General features: G+C 43.9%; 1 long non-coding RNA gene across 1 annotated transcript in view; it reads left to right on the forward strand.

Moving 5' to 3' along the window:
* The first annotated feature begins 1,115 nt into the window (after positions 1-1,115).
* The window catches only part of LOC146768732 (uncharacterized), a 31,165-nt gene continuing 12,780 nt past the window's right edge, over positions 1,116-19,500 (forward strand). The window contains exon 1 of the long non-coding RNA XR_014955969.1: positions 1,116-18,391. This is a non-coding gene — a long non-coding RNA (uncharacterized LOC146768732). The remainder of the gene's footprint in view (positions 18,392-19,500) is intronic.

Here is a 19,500-nt window from a genome sequence, read left to right on the forward strand (position 1 = left end):
GTCACAATTCTCCAAAGCACAATCTCAGGTGCCCAGAGTGGTTTCATGGTACAGAGCTGGCAGAAGCACCATGACTTAAAAAGTCATTTGCATCACCCAGGGGCAAATCCTGGCTCCTGCTGTTGGAACACTGACTCAGTGTGGCACGACTTGGGGATTTATCATACTGGTGTTTGGAACATGCTTCCAAAAGTCTGTGCTCGGTTAAACAGTCCTGACATCTTCTTTTTTTACCTTGGGGTTCTTCTGGAAGCATTTTGACTTGTGTTTTCTCATCGTAGTTATCTGCCCAGGCTGGGTTACCGAGGAAAAACCATAACCTTGCAGAAGCTGTAACTGTGCATATCCTGCTTCAAGGGGAACTTATTTTAATCTTCAAATTGCCCCGCCATCAATGGTCTTTTCATGCTGTGCAGAGTTATTCAATGACAATACTCTAAGACAGGCTAAAAGATGGTTAATTTTCAATCAGTGCTACTTAACATACACATCAATTGGTAACATGCCCATCATCTACTGCCCCTCAGGATAGCTGTCTCTCATGGGAATGCATGACATGTGTTCTTGGTTGGCACCCTGTGCAACAGCATGAGCTGGCTGCTGCACAGGCCACTCCTGGTTATCCTTGTCCCCATGTGGTCTAAGGACAACCTGCCAGGTGGATCAGTATGCTTGGGAACACCAACCTGTTCCCCATTGCCATCCTTTCCCAGTTCTGCTGCTACATCACTGCCAGGTGGTCAAGAAACAGACGGAGAGCTCTGTTCTCCCAGACAGCATCTCCCAGAGGGCATCAGCTGCAGACTCACTGAAGGAATTTAGGAGCCTTGTGATTGGTTTGGGCCTCTCTGCAAGGGAGAAAATGAAACTCAAACCCAAGCCTATTTTTCTTCAGTAAGCTCTGGTATGAGGAGAGAGGCTTTTCTCCTGATGAACTTTCTTTTTCTGTGCAACAGCAACCAAAATAAAAAGAACAGCACTTAAATGGGATTTGTTAGTAGATAAACAAGGTTAAACAGGTTAAGCAGTGGAAATAAAAGTCTCTGTGTTCCTATCTTGGAGCAAATAGATGCCTGAATGTTCCTGTGAGACATATTTGCTAGTACTGCAGTGCAGAAAGACTGGCACTGCAACCCTTCGCTTCAACAAGCAAAACATATCTGTGCTGAGAAGGGAGGGAAATGTTTTTCCTCCTGAGTTTCAGAAAGCTGGTTTTGAAACAGAGATTAGAGGTATCAGAAATGGTAAACAAAATGCACCCCCCTTGCAGTTCCACTGGACAAAAGGAGGAACATCACTAAGCCATTCTGCCCTGACTGATGGGGGCAGGGAGGATGGGGCCACACATTGGCATAGATGCCATCCCAAATCCAACACATTCTCCTTCCTCAGACACTGAACAGCATGAGTAATAGAAAGGAGGAAGTGACTATTTCTCCACCCCAGTGACTGCTACCCAACAGCTGTGCTGACCCACCCCATCTGTGGCACAACGTGTGGGGCAGGAGAGGAGCAGTCGCTGCTCTTCCTCCAGCTCTGGCACAAGGGGCATGAGGTGGGGATTGGAGTCGTTTCTCCAGCCCAAGGATGGATGGAGAAAGTGTGCAATGGGGGGATAACCATTAGCTTTGACTGGGTCTGTGACTGACCTTGCAGAAATCCTCCAACTTGTTTACTTAGTGCCTGGGTTTACAACTGTAGAGATTTAGAAAACTTTTGGAGAAGATGAAGGTTTTATCAACCATCAAAGACAGGGTTCAGGTTCATTTGGTGGACTCCTAAATTTATTCCTCTCACCTTCCAGTGTATACCTAAATTTGAGTGTCTGAGTCACCCTTGAGGCTCCATTAATGGCAGTGGGGTGTAGGGATCTGATTTCCCTTTAGTTATATATGTGCATACTTGGGTGAAATCCCACCCCAGGTGATCATTATTTGCCCTTGTTGGGCAGCCACCCAGGCAGCCCTGTAAGGGATTGTGTGAGTGCTCCAGCTCCCTTTCAGTGTGAGGTCCTCAGGGATTTCAGCAGAATGAAGGGCTGCCACAGTGCCATGGAGAGTCTTCATACAGCTGTGATGGGGCCCTGCTCTCAGGGTGACAGCCCCAGCTGGTGGGGGGTACAGTCAGCTACCAGGGGACATGATGGCTGTTCATACAGCTCAGTCTATGTCTGCAAAAGCCTTTTGGCCTGAAGGCTTTTCTTCACATCATCACACCAATGGGTTTGCTAGTGCTCTCCTTGGAGCTCTTCTTTCCTGCCAGGTTATGTCTGGCTGACCCAGGAGGTGCAACCTTCCATGTGATCCCAACAAAAGCCAGTGGCACTGCTATCTCAACACCTCCAGCCACAGCCAGGGGCCAGGCCACATGAGTCAAGATGCTGTGTCTTGTACATCTACACCTGCCTTGATTACCTTAAAAGATAAAAGCTACGGACACTTACAGAGGCAGGTAGAGGTCTGTTCACAAGATGAAATAAGCAATCTCCAAGTTCAGCAAATAACTGCTGAAGAAGTAAACTCCAGTAAAAGCTAAATGGAAGTGAATTAATGCAGTTAATCTACTTTTCAGCTTGATTAACTTCCACCAAATAAACAGCAAATTCTTATAAATTTTTGATAACAATGTTGAAAAGTACTCAGGGGTGCAGGACAAAGAAAACTCATGTGATATCCCTCATGGCAGCAGAGCATGAACACAACATTCATCACATTCTTGCTGCAATAGTAAGCATTTCCAGGAATGGGATTTCTCTTGACAAAGGAACTCCACCTGAATGCCTAATCTACCAGTCTGGTGGGATAAATGCTGACAAGACAAGAAATAGAATAGTTTTCAAAAAAAAAAAAAAAAAATTTAAGAGGAGGAGATTATCTGAGACTCAGTAAAGCCATTTGTTTGATTTTATCACAGAGAAAGAGAAATGCAGTTTAAAAGCAGAGATATCCATGGACAAAAGAATGAGAAAATAAAGGACAGAGGGAAAATCCAACTGTTGAAAAAAGCATTAATATAGCCTGAAGTGCAGAGGGGGAGGGGCTGGGCCTGATACAGGTAACAACGTGCACAAGATCAGAAACACACAACTGCAATGTTTGCACACTTACTAGGGAGCTGGTCAGAGTGAACATATATGGACAATGGTGGAGCAAAAACAATGACCATGACAGGTGGATAGAAGATAATAACTAGATAGCTAGACGGACAAACAGATAAGCAGAAGGAACAGTGGCCAATCTGGAGCCATTAAGGAAACAGAGAAAACGATGCAAATGGAAGCAAGGGATGTTATCAGCTAATTTTGGAAGAGATGACTGGGGATCTAGGGACTGTGAAACAGACTCAGTGTGCTCTGCCACACACTCTGAGCAGCAGCTTTTGAAGTGGGAGAATGCTTTGCAGTTTCAGCAGTAATAGACACTCTTGAGAATTGTATCATTGAAAAGACCTGAAGATCAGAGCTGCTATCTGGAAAATAGTTCTACTAATAGTTACAAGCCCCAGGTATTCTTGGACCAAGCAAGGGTGACATTACCTCAACCTAATTTGTCACCCATTGGTGACTGGTTATAGAAAATCTCATTGCAGAAGATGACCTTGGACCAAATGGGCATGAGCAGATTTGGTTGAAGTTAACAGAAAGATAAAAAAAACTAAGTTATAACTATATGATAATGCAAAAAATTTCTCAAAGGTGAAAAAATGTTGTGTGCTTGGGACAGGAGGCATTGAAATTGACTGCTGGCAGGGTATGGTGGCCACAGTGGCAGTAGCTTCAGCTCTGTGGGAAGCCCTGTCAGGTCTCGGTTGCTTCAGCACCATCCATATATATGGGCTTGGGACATGCAGCTGGGAACCCACTAGAGGATTTTGTTCTGGTATTTGCACCTCCTTGAAAGCAAACCATCAAAACTTCAGAGCCACTCAGTTCCTCCTGTTGATTTACCTTCCCAAATGAAATTATCTGTGAGATCCTGACATTCAGCTTCCTGCTCAGGTTAAAAGGAGTAACAATTTATTCAAGTCTCAAAACATAAGAGACTAGCTTGGCTCTGCAATTCAGTAAGAATAATTATCTAGACTGCAGGGTCAGAGCCAGGATGACTAATGGAAATGTTCAGAGAAATGGAAATTACCCCACTACAGATGGGAGCTAAACTCTGAATTTAATATATTCCAGCTAAAAAGACCAGATAATCTCCATCCCCAGAGCTGAGGGAACCGGCCCATGAAATTGGCAGTCTGATAGCAAGGATTTCTGATCTATCAAATCAGAGACAGATACCATAACACAGGAATCCAGTTTGTGTGAGAAATGGGAAGGAGGGTATGATCCAAGCTGTTTACACACTCATTAATCCAACCTCATTGGTTTACAACCCTATAAACCAAATTTTAAGTGAACAAATAGTGGAAGGCATGGCAGAAAGTGAAGCTAAAATGTACCATAGGCCAACCAAAGGTAAGTGAGATGGTAAGCTTACTGGCTCAGGATGCACAGACCTGAGGGATAGCTGCAGCTTACTTGTTGCAAATCCAGGAGTGAACTTGTTGCTCGTTCTTGGACTCCTAAGCCTTGGTGGCAAGGCAGGAGGGTGGTGGTAGCACATATCTTGCTGCAAGGAGGCAGCCTGGCATGTCTGGACACTGGTAACTGAGGCCACTTTGGTCACCTTTACTGTGTTGCAGGTATGTCACATTGTCAAAACAAGCAGCACTCTTACACCAGTAATGCTGAAAAAACAGTATCCCAAAAAACCAAAGCAATTTGATCAGAAAGGTATCTTGAGCTAGTAGGTGAATGCCCAGTCATTGTTTCAAACTCTGTAAAAACACCCATCTAAAAGGTAATTTCTGTTTTCAAAGAGCAAAGGCACTTGGAACCAGGATCTGCATTTGCAGCAAGTATGCAACTGTAGAGTATCAAGCTCTCAGAGGAAGGGGTTGGGCCCTGCTCTACAGTCAGGGACCTTTCTTTATTTGTGGTGCTCAGCAGCTCAATTTCTAACAGCTTTGTTGATATACCCAGTCCTCATGTTTGCCAGCATGAAAATTCAATGGATTTTGTATGCAAGCCTAGCATAAATTTTAGCAACTCTTTCCTTCTTTTCATTCTAAAGAGTGATTTTTTTTCCTTTTTCTTTTAGAGGCTGCTGGCAGACAGCCTATGAGACAGTTTTAACATGGAAATTTTGCTTAACTTAGATTTGTAGCTGTGGTGGGTTGACCTTGGCTGGATGCCAGGTCCCCACCAAACTGCTCTATCACTCCTTTTCCCAGCTGGACAGGGGAAAGAAAATAAGATGGAAAATGACTCACAGGTTGAGATAAGGCAGTTTACTAAAGCAAAAGAGAAAGCTTGCATGCACACAAGAAAGGAAAAAAAAAACATGGCTTTACCCTATATTTCCTATCTGTAAGCAATGCCCAGCCACTTCCTGGGAAGCAGGGCTTCAGCACCTTAGCATTGGCTCCGGAGGGCAAACATTGCAAATAATGAACACCTCCCTTCCTCCTCCTCCCCTGAGCTTTTATATCTGAGTTAACATCACATGGTGTGGAATAACCCTTTGGTTCATTTGGGTCGGTTGTGTCCCCTCCAAGGATCCACCCACAGACTACTGATGGCATCAGCAGAGTCACTGATGGGCTTGGCTCTGGCCAGCAGTGGATCCATCCTGGAGTGGGCATTGGCTCTGCTGGACATGGACGAAGCTTCTGGCAGCTTCTCACAGAAGATATCTCTGTAACCCCCCTGCTACCCAGATCTAGCTATCCGAACTCAATACAGGAGTTTTATAAATGCTTTACCCACGGGACCACTCATTGCAAGGCCATATAGACATCGATGCTGGGACATGGCAGACAGGAGGGACAGGATGGAGGCAGGAGGTGAAATATTGACAAACTGCACTGTCCCTGCAACGTGTCCACTGCCCAGACTCTCAGAACCCAAATCCCACCAATGCCACACAGAGTGGCAGGAGGAATTTTCAGGGTATTTTCTTGCCATTGCCCAAGTCAGTCTCAGTCTGAACAAAAATTTACCAAGTCTTATAATTATTCACAAGAAAGCCTTGGCTGAAAATGGTATTTACAGACTGACATAGATGTACAGAGAATATAGGTATGTGACAGCACTGCTGTGGGGTTGCTTCGCCCAAGTGTCCCACATCAAATTGCATGTTAGTGCCGCAACTTTGGCCCCTGTTCAACAAAGTACAGATCAAAATGAGCTGTGCAATCTTCTGCTGCTACATTAGTTAATTATTCCTGAGCTCCATGACTCAGTGCTTGCCATCCCATAATGCCCCATGGACAGCAGTACTGTGGTCAGTTGGTACATAGAGGATTAAGGGTTTAGTCATGCATTAATTCTACTAATAAAGACAAGTTAGAATAAGATCAAGGAAAGAAGAAGTAGGAAAAAGTTATAAGATATAGGACTGTTTTACTAATCCCCCTTTGTTCTGCACTGACCCATGAACCCAGAACTCAGGAAAAAAGCAAGATGATACAGACATTTGCAGGTCCATAAACACAAGATCTCAGCAGGACTACTGAGAAGAAGGTTTTCAGTGGAACTGCTTTCCTGTATCTTCTCACTTCTTTCCCTTACTCTTGACACAGCTTTTCTCAGACTTGCTGCCCCAATTCTTCAATGCTTTTTTGTGATTTTGCTACTTTAATTTAACAGCAGAGCCCCTGTTACACTGGAGCTCAAGGAGCTTGAAGAAGTACATGGGAGCTTTCCAGAACTGCTTGTCAAACTGATTGTCAAGGTGCCTGTGTTATAGGAACAGTTCTATTAACTTTTGACCTGTAAAAATTGACTCCCAGCTCAATGCCTGGCCAGCTCCAGCATCCCAGAGAGTAGCAAGGCCAGCATTTACTTCCATTGCAGCTACAAGAGAAGCCGTGGCTTGAGCTGGGACTTGGATGCTCCACTGCTGCCTGCTGTGCCTGGAGCTGCAGGAGGAGGTAGCTCTGGCTGACACAGGAATGGCCAGAGTGTCCCATAGGAGAAAGGAGCAAGCTCCTAGGGATGACTCAAGAAGCCAAAACCAAGTGCAGGTCATTCTGGTTGGGTATTTTGTGCCCAGAAGCATTTTGATAAATCCAGAATATCCTCTTAAACCACATGGGCAGTGGGGGGAGTTGTTTGTTTGTTTGTTTATAAATGTGGAATGAAAAGAAAACCCTAGACATTTGGAGCAGATTGAGATCTTTTATCCTAATATATTTTCTTTTACTATAGGGATGTGTATAGAAACAGGCGCTTTCTGATGTGTGGTTCTAAATAAATGTTCCAAAATCTTTTTCTGATGAAACATACCCCAGTTCTAAATTTAAAGTCTTTTTTTCTAACCCAGAAGTGATTCTTTTTTCCACTAGGAACATGGTCCATGGTGAAACTTCAATCTTGCTTCAATCTGGAACACAAACAATGTCAAAAAATCTTGAATCTGTAGCAATCTGGAAATTTGGAAACCCACCAGAGATGTTTGAAGGCTTCTATTTCTTGTGAGCAGGCTGGGAAAGGAAGGCTGCTCTGCCTTACAGCAGATTCCTACAGTGTATGAGGTGGAAAACCAGACCCTAGAATAGATTTTGGGGGAGCATTGCCCATCATCAATTCCTCATACCAGGACCCAGGGCATCGTATTTCCTTTGGGATAATAATCACAAATTAGACATAGCTATGAGTTTTCCCTAACATGCTGGATGCTCTCACCAAGATTTCTGAATTGATTGAGGAGTGAGTGTGGCTGAGGCAGGTGCTCTCAGTCCTGGGTCTCCTGTTCGAGCTCATTAGAGCATCCTCCATTATGCATTTTTTACTTATACTTTTACACAGGGAAATCAGTAATTTTCTTAATTCAGCAGATATGTGCACACAGAAAAAGACCTAACCAACATTTAATCTACTCACAGCACCAGCAGCCAGTGACTGTACATTTGAAGGTGAGTTATAATCCATTTGGCTGTAGTGCCATCAAAATCTAACTACAGAGGTATTAATTTTAGCTTCATATGTATTTTTCATGTAAATACAGATTTAAAGACTTTTTATGTGAGTGTATACACACACACACACATATACTTTTTTTTATCTATACATTGGTACAATGCATGGTACCTGTAGTTTTAAGCAGAGTCACACCCTTAGAAAGGGCTGTATCAGGAATGGTCAGGGTGAGCCATGGACATCTAAGCACGTGAATATGCTTGTGTTTTACCTGACCTCATTAGGTACCTATTCTGGATATAATTTTACAAAGGATGGTGATAAGGTAAAAGACAGCATCTCCCTTACAGTGCTAAACAGAAATGCAGGTGTTTGAATGAAACCAGAGCAAGAAGAGCATGGAAAACCAGATGAAACTCAGTAAGTGTTACAGGTCAGTGAAAAATAGCCCAAAATTTGACATTTCACATATGTATGGTGTCTGCTTGGCAGACTCTGACTTCCCTAGAATGATGACCAGTCCCCTCCAAACAATGTCCTCAACACTCATCTAACCAAGATGGCAAAGTCACCCCTTGAACATGCAGTCCTGATGGAAACCACCTACAAATCACCTTTACCTTCCACTCCCTGGCTAACACTCCTCCCTCGGGCGATGGTTTGGCAGCAGTGCCCTGCAGTGAGCCGACTCGCAGGTGTGGCTCTGGGATTCCCCCAGCCAGGTGCCCAAAGGCACAACTGTGCAGATGTTAGATGTGCCCAGGGGTGAGCCAGGCTCTCAGCCTCAATGGGGATATTAAAATACTTGTCTGTCATCTGAAAGTGCCTCTTCTCCTGTGAAAGGGCAGCAGCACATGCTGTGCATTCAGAGACCAGCACACAGTTTTTTGGCACTTTTCTTCCATTCCTGGATGACATCTGAGCAGCAGGAAAACAATTTAGTGACTAGGCAAGCGGCTCACAGGAGGAGGAGAAGGAAGAGGTCATTAAAATCCTGTTATTTTTTAAGCTCTTATGAGTCTGATGTGAGATTCTCACACAGATTTGCCACCTCTTTGACCTTAAAGCAGTATGCTTATAATGTACTTAGTGGAAGCACCAAGAGTGCAGCAGTGTATGGCATCTTTTTGCACACTGCAACATTTCCTGAAGAAGCCTCCAGGATGGATAAATTCAAAGAAAAATATTTCTTGGCTTTTAACCTCTTATTCTCTTTGTACTTGCTAAACAGCTCAGGGAGCTCTTTTGGCCATAAGCATGCCTTGTTTTGAAGCACCCTTGCTGTTTTAGGTCCACCAGACAGATGACAGCAAAAAATGCCAAACAGTTTGGAGTGAGGCAGCATGGGGCTATTTTAGGTTGCATGATCCTGTTTCAGACCAGTGGCAGTTTGTTTCACCCTCCACAGGGATACCATTAATGGGGTGGAAGTCTAGATCTATAAATTATCATAATTTTTCAGATATTGCCATTTCTTTTTTGTTCTCAAGCCTGCAAACACACATGATCACATTTAGCTGAGTGCAGGGAAATCCCTCTGTGTTCAGTGAAAATAATGACAATGCCAGCTAGTTGACAGTCATAACAGGCAGTGCATCACAGTGGGTTTAGCCTCTCTTTGTGAGGAAAGGTAGAAAGAAACAATATAAATTAAGCCCAAACAATGACAATGCTGATGATCAACAGAGGGATTTTTGTTCTCAGAAACTCAGGTTTGAGTCTCTATGAAGAGAAATGACCTCATCTATTAAAGACAGAGCTGGAAAACAGTTGGGTTTCAAGATGATGAACTAGTAATAAAATAATTTCAGGAGGGAAGGGTCTTGTGTACCTTGTTGGAGACACATATTCCAGAACAAAATATGGATATAATGAGCAAAGAGAGGAGCAGAGTAAAACACAGGGAAGCTGCTCTGGGAAAACCATTAAATACTGCAATAGGGATTATACAGCTCTTTAAAATTGTCAGCTGACCTCATGCAGTGGAAAGGAAAAAATGTGAGTTCTAAAGGAAAACAGAAACTCAAATGGAGAGACAGAGGAGTGTTTCTGTAAGCCCAGCAAAGGCAGCTTTACTGAGTTTGGGCAGCAAATGGATCTGCTTTTCTCTATTGTCTCTCCCAAAAGCTATTTCAAGATTGAGCAGCCCTCCCAGAAATTTCTGTGCACATGGGCTATTATATATCCTCCTCAGGAGCCAGGCCCGTGGGAAAAGGCAGCCAAATCTCCTCAGCCACTCTGCCATGACCTGGGACCTGCAGACATACCCACCATCTTCTCACTCTTCCCACAGCCCAGAGGAGAAAGAGAACGAGTGGAAAGCCATGTTGTTCCAAGGGCTGGTGGCATCGGCATAGGTGTGGCACAAGAAGCAGTCGGGCTCCAAAGTCTTCACTCCAGCTTCCCCATCATCCTCACTCAGCTCATGAGTCCCTCTGCTGTCAGCTCAGCAGCACGGCTCATGAGGAACGTGCCCTTCTGTTCCTTCAAACCTGTGCTGCTGAGACATGAGAGGAGGAGGCCGGACAGTGTAACCATGGAAAAATCATGTTCAAAAAGCCCATCAATAGTGTTAATGAGATTGGTTTCTTTACTGTAGTTGTGTCGCTAGTGAGGACAGGGGATGGGATGAACTTTGTCTGTTCATCAAAGTCTGAGGGCCAGAGAAAGAAGAAACATCCAAGTGTGTTTTTGGGGAGGCTCTCCAGGTTCTCAGGTCACAACTGGGGATGCTGGTCCAGCCATGGTATCTTGTGCCTGAGACCTTAATTTATCCACCTACAAAGCACAGCTTTGTTCTCTTACCCAAATACAAGCTCCAGGCCTGAGGGCCATGTTTTGTGAAGAACAGTAGGACAGTGATGTCCTGGTTTGTATGGATATAGGTACAAATTTGGGATAGGATTTCAGGCCAGCTCTATTCAGGTAGTGCTTTACTCTTCTCTCAGGTAAGGATGGTTTTTTTAATTAAAATGCTGGCATTAGCAACAGGTAAAGCAAGGAGTTCAGCTGGTGACCCTGCTGGGTTGGTTAGCCGCTGTGCTAGCATTCACACCAGTGCTGAGCCCCAGGGCATCTCCTGCACTGAAAGAGCTGCCAATTACAGAAACTCACGTGCTTCATCTATTTTTTGTCGGAGGGGAACTGGACACCCATTGCAAGCATGTTGAAAGTGCATTCCTCTGCTGCAGGCTGGGAACACCCACTGAGCTCCCCAGCCTTGACACACAGGTCTTGGAGGACAGAGCTTTCCTTGCCCCAAACCTGCCAGGCTTTAACCATGGAACCATCAATACCAACCTGCTGGCTGTTCCTGCAGGAGCTGAGGAAACAGGTTCACAAGGAAGCACTCTCAAAGCCACTAGCCTTTCTGCTCTTAGCAGCTAGAAGAGGACAGCAACATTATAGGTATATGTATTTATGTATAGTGTTATCAGCAGGGCACTGACATCAAGGATGGAGAGTTTTGCTGTTTTGCTACATGGACAGGAGCCAGGAGTTGGTCCTCTCCTTCCTTTACATACTGTGTTTACAGAGACAGGCAAGGATCAGTCTTACAGGCTAAAAGAGGAGCATGAGGAGCAGCAAATGTAAGGACCTGGCAAATATGGAAGGTTTGGGAAAGAGTTGGTCATCTTCCACAAAATCACAGAGAGTACTCCTTCATTGCTTCAGTCTCATTTCTCTAAGTGAACTTCAGAAGCATCCAGGTTGTCATTTTGCCCCGTGTTCACTGTGGCTGGCCAGCAGCTGTTTTGGTAGCAAGGAACAGAGCAAGCTGCGTGCTCTGCTCCACACCCTTGTACAGGCGTGCTGGGATCTGCGTGGCTGAGGCATTTCCTTCCAGGGCTCAGTGGGGAGATTACCAAGTCATTTGGGCTGAGAGGCATGAGGGCAGGGCAGGACAGACCTGGCCAGACTTGCCCTCTTCCTTTTGCACTGCACTCACAGAGAACTGTAAGAGAAAGGAAGATGTTTTTATAATCAAAACTGAAAGCAAACACCTCCCTGAAACTACCAATATTTTTTATGATCTCTAGCATTGCATTAGCCCTCTGCACCTCTAAATTAACACCAGCAAATCATGTGGAGATGCTTATAGATGACTTGTTTGATTTTTGGTTTCCAGTAGTTTAATTTTATTGTTAAACATGTGGCATATCGCTTTATTTTTGACCAAAACATATAGCTGCAAAGGAGAGAATTTCTCACCAGAAGGGATGAAGTGCCTTGTACCAGGCTGCAGTAGAACTTCACCCATGCCACCACCCTGCCAAAATCACAGGTGTGGGGTTGGGGCTGCCTCCACACTGGGAAGAAGCACCTGATGCCCCAGCTTTGTCTTCCATCAGCCTCTTTGGTGAGGAAAGCAGTTTTCCTTTGCTTGGATTAATGCCAAAGAAAGAAAAGATTTCTCCCAACAGAGCCCAGGAGCTACAGAGGCTTTGAGGACAGGCAGTTCTGCCTCACTGAGGACCAGCAGTCTCTGTTACAGCACTTGATTTTATGCTGGTTTTAAAATGTTTGCAATGTTTTAAGCATTTGTCTGTCTTTCCTTAACCAGAATATAGAAATGTGCAAATAGGAAAGGAGAGGTAGAGAGACTCCATCAAAGACCATCCTCCATCCTACAACTGATGCCATAGGAGCAGCTGTGTGGGGTAATGTGAACTGGTATGGGGAGGTGCTTTGTTTTCACCATGGTTTGGTTTTTTGGTGGTTTTGGTGTTTGGTGTGTTTTTATTAGAGGGGGGGTTGTTGTTTTTGGTTTGTGGGGGTTTTTTTGTTGTTTTTTTTTTTTTTAATGGCTAATACATTTGTTGCTGAAGGTTTATTTTTAGCTAGAAGAGAAATCATTGTTATGCCATGGCAACCAGAACTGGGAGGTAAGCTAGAGCAAAGTGGTCTGACTAAAATATATCTGAAAGCATTCAAGTTGATTAAATATCCTAAAAATAAAGATGATAGCTGTTAGGATAACACAATGCTGATGTTTGTGATTTAGAAACAAACAATTTCTGTTCTGGCATATTTTTTTTTTCTCTCCTAGTTACTGGCTGTGAAGGGAGGCCTGGAAAATCATTACTGATAGTTATAAATGACTAATACTGATAAAGGATTTGCAAAACGGGTGGGATGTTCTGCTGGAGATGTGAGGAAATTAGTCTTTCTCTTTTAAGATACCATAAAACTCTCCTGCAACCCATGCTTGAGGATCCAGCTGCAGCGCTGAGCAGATCAGCTGGTGGGAGGCAAAGGACCTTGTGGGTAGGTTTTTCCCTTCCTCACAGGGGCTTGTTTAATGTCTGCTAAGCAAGTCCTGGCTGCAGAGATCCTGGTGCTTATTGGGATGTTGGGGGTCATCCCTCGCACGTACCAGGCAGCATAACACCTCTGGGTCCAGATGACCATCATGCCTTGTGGTTTTCCAGCAGTGTCAAAGAGAAGAGCTGCACAGAGCCTTACCAGAGCCTCCAAACAGCCCCATCCCTGGCAGCCACCTTGGGATGCTGAGAAGATAGAATTGGGCAGTGGTCCCCATATATCCTCCTGCCTGGTGACTGGCTATTTTAGGCACCTCTGAACCATGGATGTGTCATTGAGTTCACATGCCAGCATGTGAAGACATTGTCCTTTTGATCTGAGAAAGATGGAGGGCCTTGAATACCTGGGCATCACGGGTGATCCCCAGCTGGTGTCTGCTGTGTGGGTCCCTCCATACCAATAGATCTTAGGGTGGACCCCAGCAGTTCAGGCACTGGACCATGAAAACCAACCAAGGTAAACTGGAGCAAAGTCAGAACCAGATTGAGGGGCCCTGAGCCCAGGGGCTGGATTCTCCATCCAAGGGAGGTGGCTTCCTGAGAGGGGGAGATACCAACACAAGCCTGTCAGCCTCTCCTCTGCTTTTGTCTCTTCTCTTGGAGGCTCTTCCCCATCAGTGCCGGGAGGGAAATGGTTTCCATGAGCACTCCTTTAGGTTTTGGGTCTGACCTAAATGGGTAAGGCCCATTTTAGGCAGGGGAACAGGAGCAATGGAGCACACAGGTCCTACAGATGTTCATGCTCCTATTGCCATGAACAGATCCTAACTTGGTGAGGGATGGAGTTCCCTTGCCCTGGTCATGACTTCTGGGCTGTTCTGAGGCAGTCAGACTTCTGAACTCCAAACAGACATTGTCAGGTGTTTGGGACTGGAGGTTTTACTGTGAAGGCACTTCACTTTAGGCTGTGGTAGACCCATTCAGTCTGAAGTGCCAAGTCACTCAGACAGGAAGGGTCGTCAGATCTCAGATCCAACTTACGGCTCAGAACTAGGTCAGCAATGGCTTCAGACCATGTTACTTTGTCCTATTGGATGGTGGAAGCCTCCATTTACAGACACTGCACAACTTGTCAGGGCAACCGGTCCCATTGTTCAATCATCCTTGCATTATGTTTTTGTTTCTTACACCTAGTCAGGCCCAGCTCCAGGTTCTTTCATCCAAAATATTCTCCAATGGCAAATGCATTTTAACTCCTCTTTATACCCTCTTTCAATCTGTTAATTGAGCTCTGAAAGTCCTCCTTTCTTACTGGCCATGATCCTTGCAGAAGAATTCAACCAAAATTACAGTAGAAGCCCTGGAATTAAGACTTCTTTCCCAGCACCTCATAATTTAGTACTGCATAATTTTTGCCACTCAGATTCTATGTGGTTAAATCAAAAGCAAAAACACTTGGAGAAAATTGACATGGTCTAGAAAACACTTTAGGCCATACTGGCTTTCTTCTACTTGTGGCAAACTGTCAAGTATGAAATTTTGACAAACAATGTCAATATTTGTGAATAATTTACTATTTTCAAAGAGCTGTGCTGTAGTATGTTTTAAATTATATAAATAACAGAATTATTATATTTAGATTTTTGAAACTAATTTATTCTTACTTCTAGTTAACAAAGAATCAGTAAGGTCTGTGGGTTTTCTTAATTTTGAAATATATACCCAAAATTATATATGAATCTTTTTCAAAAGATGCTACATAATTATACTCTTCTTGACCTGTTTTTACAGATTTTTTTTCACCTTTTATGCACAGTGGTTGGATTGACCCTCTGTTCTGGTATCTATTTAGAGTTGTTTGACACCATGGGAAATACCCTTAATGAATACATTAGTAATTATGCACGCACTTAGAAAATCAAGCACAAAGGTGAATACCAAGTCTGAGCAAAAAAAATTTCACATGAATGTTTCAGAGGGCTGGCATAATTTCCTCCCTTTGCACAGGCTGCAGGAACATGAAGCATTTTAGAAAAAGAGACCATCTTTGGTCTACAAGAAGCTACAAAGAAAGGCCTTGATCCTGCAAGTGGCTTTGAGCAGATTTCTGAACCAGTGTGCATCTGATCGTGGCTGCATGAACAAAGGGCCCAATCACAACTCTGTGCCTCAAAATGTTCCTTTTCTGAGGGCTGCAAATCTAGATATGTTTGAGGGGAGTCATGCTCTTCCTTTTTCCAGGGTCTCCTTTCCCCTGTGATCCCCCTGGACACTCTGGTGTGCACACATTACTCATTACAGTTCATTAAATACTAGCAGCCACTGCAAGAGACAATGGTGGTTCTCCCTGTCCCAAGCTTAGTCATGTCCCTGTCCCATTTCCCAACCAGCAGAAAGAGAGTTTTCTGCCAGTTTAGCTGCTTGAAGGGGTACAAGGACATTAGTGGAAGGTCGAGGGACTAGCAGGAATGGCTTTTTGTGGGCAGTGGTCATTAGCTGGGAGTGGATGTGTGATACCCCACATTTCTGTCACATCCAGGATAGGAACCATGGCAGGCACTGGACCCAGGCTGGATGTCTATGTGCTGAGTGCACAGGTGTGACTTCAAAAGGTAAGTTTGGACCCAGATAAAAATGGCCTGAGCTTATGATGAGCCATTATCTTCAGGGTTTTGCTGCCTGAAGTCTCTAAGATGTTTTCCCCATGGCTGTGAAAAAACACATCATTTTTTCAGAGTGGCAGAACCAGGAAGAGAAGCATCTGTGGGGTCTCCTTCCCCCAGAGCTGCTACCAGGTGGGGCCAGGTCAGCATCACAACAGGGCAGACATCAAAACCCAGGTATTTCAGCATCCCCATCCTACCAAGGTGTCCACTTTGTATTTCCTTCTACTATACATCCCCTCCTTTCCTTGGGATGAGGGTCTGGTATGGTTATGGGGTCACAACCCCTCCCTCACCCAGGGCCTGTTGATGTGGCTGGTTTTGCTCCCTGTTTGTAAAGCTTTATCCAACACCTGGATTCTCAGGCATTGTGATAATGAAAATAAGATGAAATAGCACTTGGTTCATTTGGTGAAACTAAAATTGATTTTTAATTTTTAATAGGTTGACTCACCACTCGTGGGCATTGCAGACAGTAGTTAAAAACTACTTTGCACTGGAGTCAGAAAGTCAGAACTAATTAAAGAATATGTCCACAAAAGCACAGCTAATAGACTGAAGGGAAGACCTTAATTAGAAATTTGGGAGGTACTAACCCTTGTGTTAATAATGCTTAAATGACGTTTGGGAGCCGTGCAAAATAAGTAAACAGCTTCTCTCTGCATAGCTACAGTTGAAGACAGGAGACCAGAAGAACTATATAAATAGGGTCTGGATGCTGCCACTCCAGAGCTGCAACAGCCTCCTCCTGAAAGCAGTCTTCAGGATTCCTCTCTACCTAGTAACAAACAGCACTGCAGCACTTAAAAAAGTCTGTAGAGTAAGGCAGCAAGGTGACTCCAAGGACTGCAAGGCATGAGCAATAGTATGCAGAAGCTAGAACACCTCAGCCTACACAATATGACTTACCTCAGCTCCTACAGCAGAGCTCCAGGCACACCCTCAGTTATCTGGCAGACACAGCCAGGGCTCGGGAGAAACGTAACTGAAGCAAGAGAAGTATTTCAGGCATGTCGCTGGTGATGCAGTGATTTGGGTATGACCCATGCTGAAAAAATAACCAGGCTAGGAGAATTACATGTTTTACAACATTTCATTTCTATTAAGAAGAAAACTAAAATAAGAATCTGATTGTAATATGCCCCTCAACACAAGCCTGAAACTCTATATTAGCAAACCTGGACAGTACTGTAAATCAAAAGGTATGCTTTCATTGAACTTGCTGTGACAGACCCCAGCGTAATCAGCCCTGGCAAACCATCCCAAACTCCATCCATCCCCTCACTCCAGCCAGTTCCTGCAGCAGCAGCAGGACCTGTGTGGCTGGCACAGCTTGGGGGGAGCCACAGGGATCCACGGGTGACCTGAGACCGGCTGCCACAGCACCCTCACCCCCATCAGCACCACCTCCCCTGGCACCTGGAGCCAGGGAAGGGAGAGTGGGTGCTGAGTGTGCTGCAGGAGCTGTCTTTTGACGAGAGCTGTCTTGGAGCTGAGATATTAAAAATAACAATCGACATGTTCAGGCACGACAGCTCTCATACAAAAGAAGTTCCGTGAATTTCACCATACCTTCTGTGTTGTGGCTGCCAGTACAGAAACCTACCTAAATTATCACATTGTCTGGGGGAAAATAATCACACAGATTTAAAGTGTGATAAAATAATGCAAAGGAAAGGTTTCCACTAATTTTTAGCACATTATCAGGGGAACAAGACATATCCCCTTTCTTTTCTAATCCACAAAACAGGACTAGTCTGAAGTTTGAGGTGTTTATAATCTCTGAATGCTGTGAGCTACATTAGTCAAAAATCTCAAAATGTTGAGTTATCTATTTGCTGATGCCTGGCAGGGCACAGTTCTCGCATGTTTCTGGTTTTCATTAGCAAGCTAATTTTATTTAAATTTTGGGGAACTTTCAACTAATCATTTAAAAAATACTAAATGTGGGTAATTACATGGAGAACACACTAACAGCAGGCTTATCAGAAGTCTCAGCCAGGAGCATCCTTCAGTGCTCTGCATGTTCAGCAACTATTTCTCCCACCCCCACAAAGCAGCCACCATGGCGGGGGAAAGATGAGAGCCTAGTTACAGTCTGGAAACTGCATCTGAAGCATTTAGGGGTGTTCAACCTCTTTCACGTCTTTATTTGTGGAGTCTTGTCTTGGGGGCTGACAGGAGACTGGGCTGTGTTCAATTAATTTTTCTCATGAAATCCCTTGTTATGCATTTTGATGCCCCTATCTTTAAAGTCTAAAAGAAGTAACTCTTAGCACAAGATATTACTGGCCTTGAACAGCCATCAAAAACCTGCAAGATATGATATTGAAGTAACTTTTTATCATCTTCCACCTTCTTTTTGTAGTGGAGGGCCTGTGGTGACCCTACATTTTCCTATACTTTTAAAAGAATGGGAAACCTCACAGTAGAGCACTACCTGCTGCATCCCTGTTATTGAAGAGTGAATGGTCAAAATTTTGCCTAAGTCACAGGTAGGAGAGACCATTTGATCTGCTGCTTGATACAACTATTTTCAATCTGTGTTGTTGTAAAAAATAAGGTTGTTAATTTCTGTTAAAACAAGGTTGTTGTGCCCAAACTTCCCGCAGCAAAAATACAATAGACTTCAACGGGGGAGCTGGCATCTCACCACCAAGAAAAGCTGGGGATAATCAGTGCATGTGCCCTCGCTTCACTTCACAAAGGCCTTCAAGAGAAGAAATAAAAGGCAACATAGCAGGCTGGTATTAAGCAGCCTCAGCCATTCAGATACTTAGCTGAATTATCAACTTCATCTGAAAAGAATTTAAACCAGACCATTGATGGTAATTATCAACTGCACTTTGTGGGCTTTCAGTCTAATGAATACACAAATGAAAAATCAATGGAGGAGGCTTCCAAAAATGAACATGGCAACAATCTTGATCTTAGAATTGGCTCAATCCTCCCAAACCAGCTCTAAGGTTATGTTCCTACTGTACATTTCTGTTATTTCATTGCAGAGCCTTCCCTCTGAGGAACTCATTAGTCCTTTTATTCATAAAATAAATGCAAGTTTAATTTTCAAATTAAAAAAGCATTAAAATAATTACATCTTCAAATCCCCAGTTAAAAATGATAAGAGATCAAATCTGTCAAAGGCTGTAAATTATTCCCTATCTTCTGAGGGTCAGTTGAAAAATTTGCTCAGAATGAAGCAGCCACACTGAATAAAACTTTAAATAAAGAGGATTAAGCTCTGCAAACCACCAAACTCAGCTGAACTTGCAATTCAACATTATAAATTGCCAGCTTCATCTCTTTTTAGCTGGAGAAATACAATATACATTTGTCTTTGTTACAAAGAGGTTCTGCAGCTCTGAGATGAATACACTATGGACTAACAATGGCTAATCATGTCCAAAGGCTGAGGGAAGGCACGAATCCTGGCCCTTTGGGGTCATTTTGCAGGCTCTATTACCTCTGTATGGCACAGTCAGGCAGATACATACCTGGTATCAATTCAGAATTATGTCTTGACTGGAAACAGATCTTGGCAGGGAAAAAAATCCATTTCAGCTAGACTTAATTATCTGCGAATTCTGAGGAATACTCGCTGCTT

The sequence above is a fragment of the Lonchura striata genome, chromosome 1, assembly GCF_050655825.1.
Source record: "Lonchura striata isolate lonStrDom1 chromosome 1, ASM5065582v1, whole genome shotgun sequence".
Classification (NCBI taxonomy): domain Eukaryota; kingdom Metazoa; phylum Chordata; class Aves; order Passeriformes; family Estrildidae; genus Lonchura; species Lonchura striata.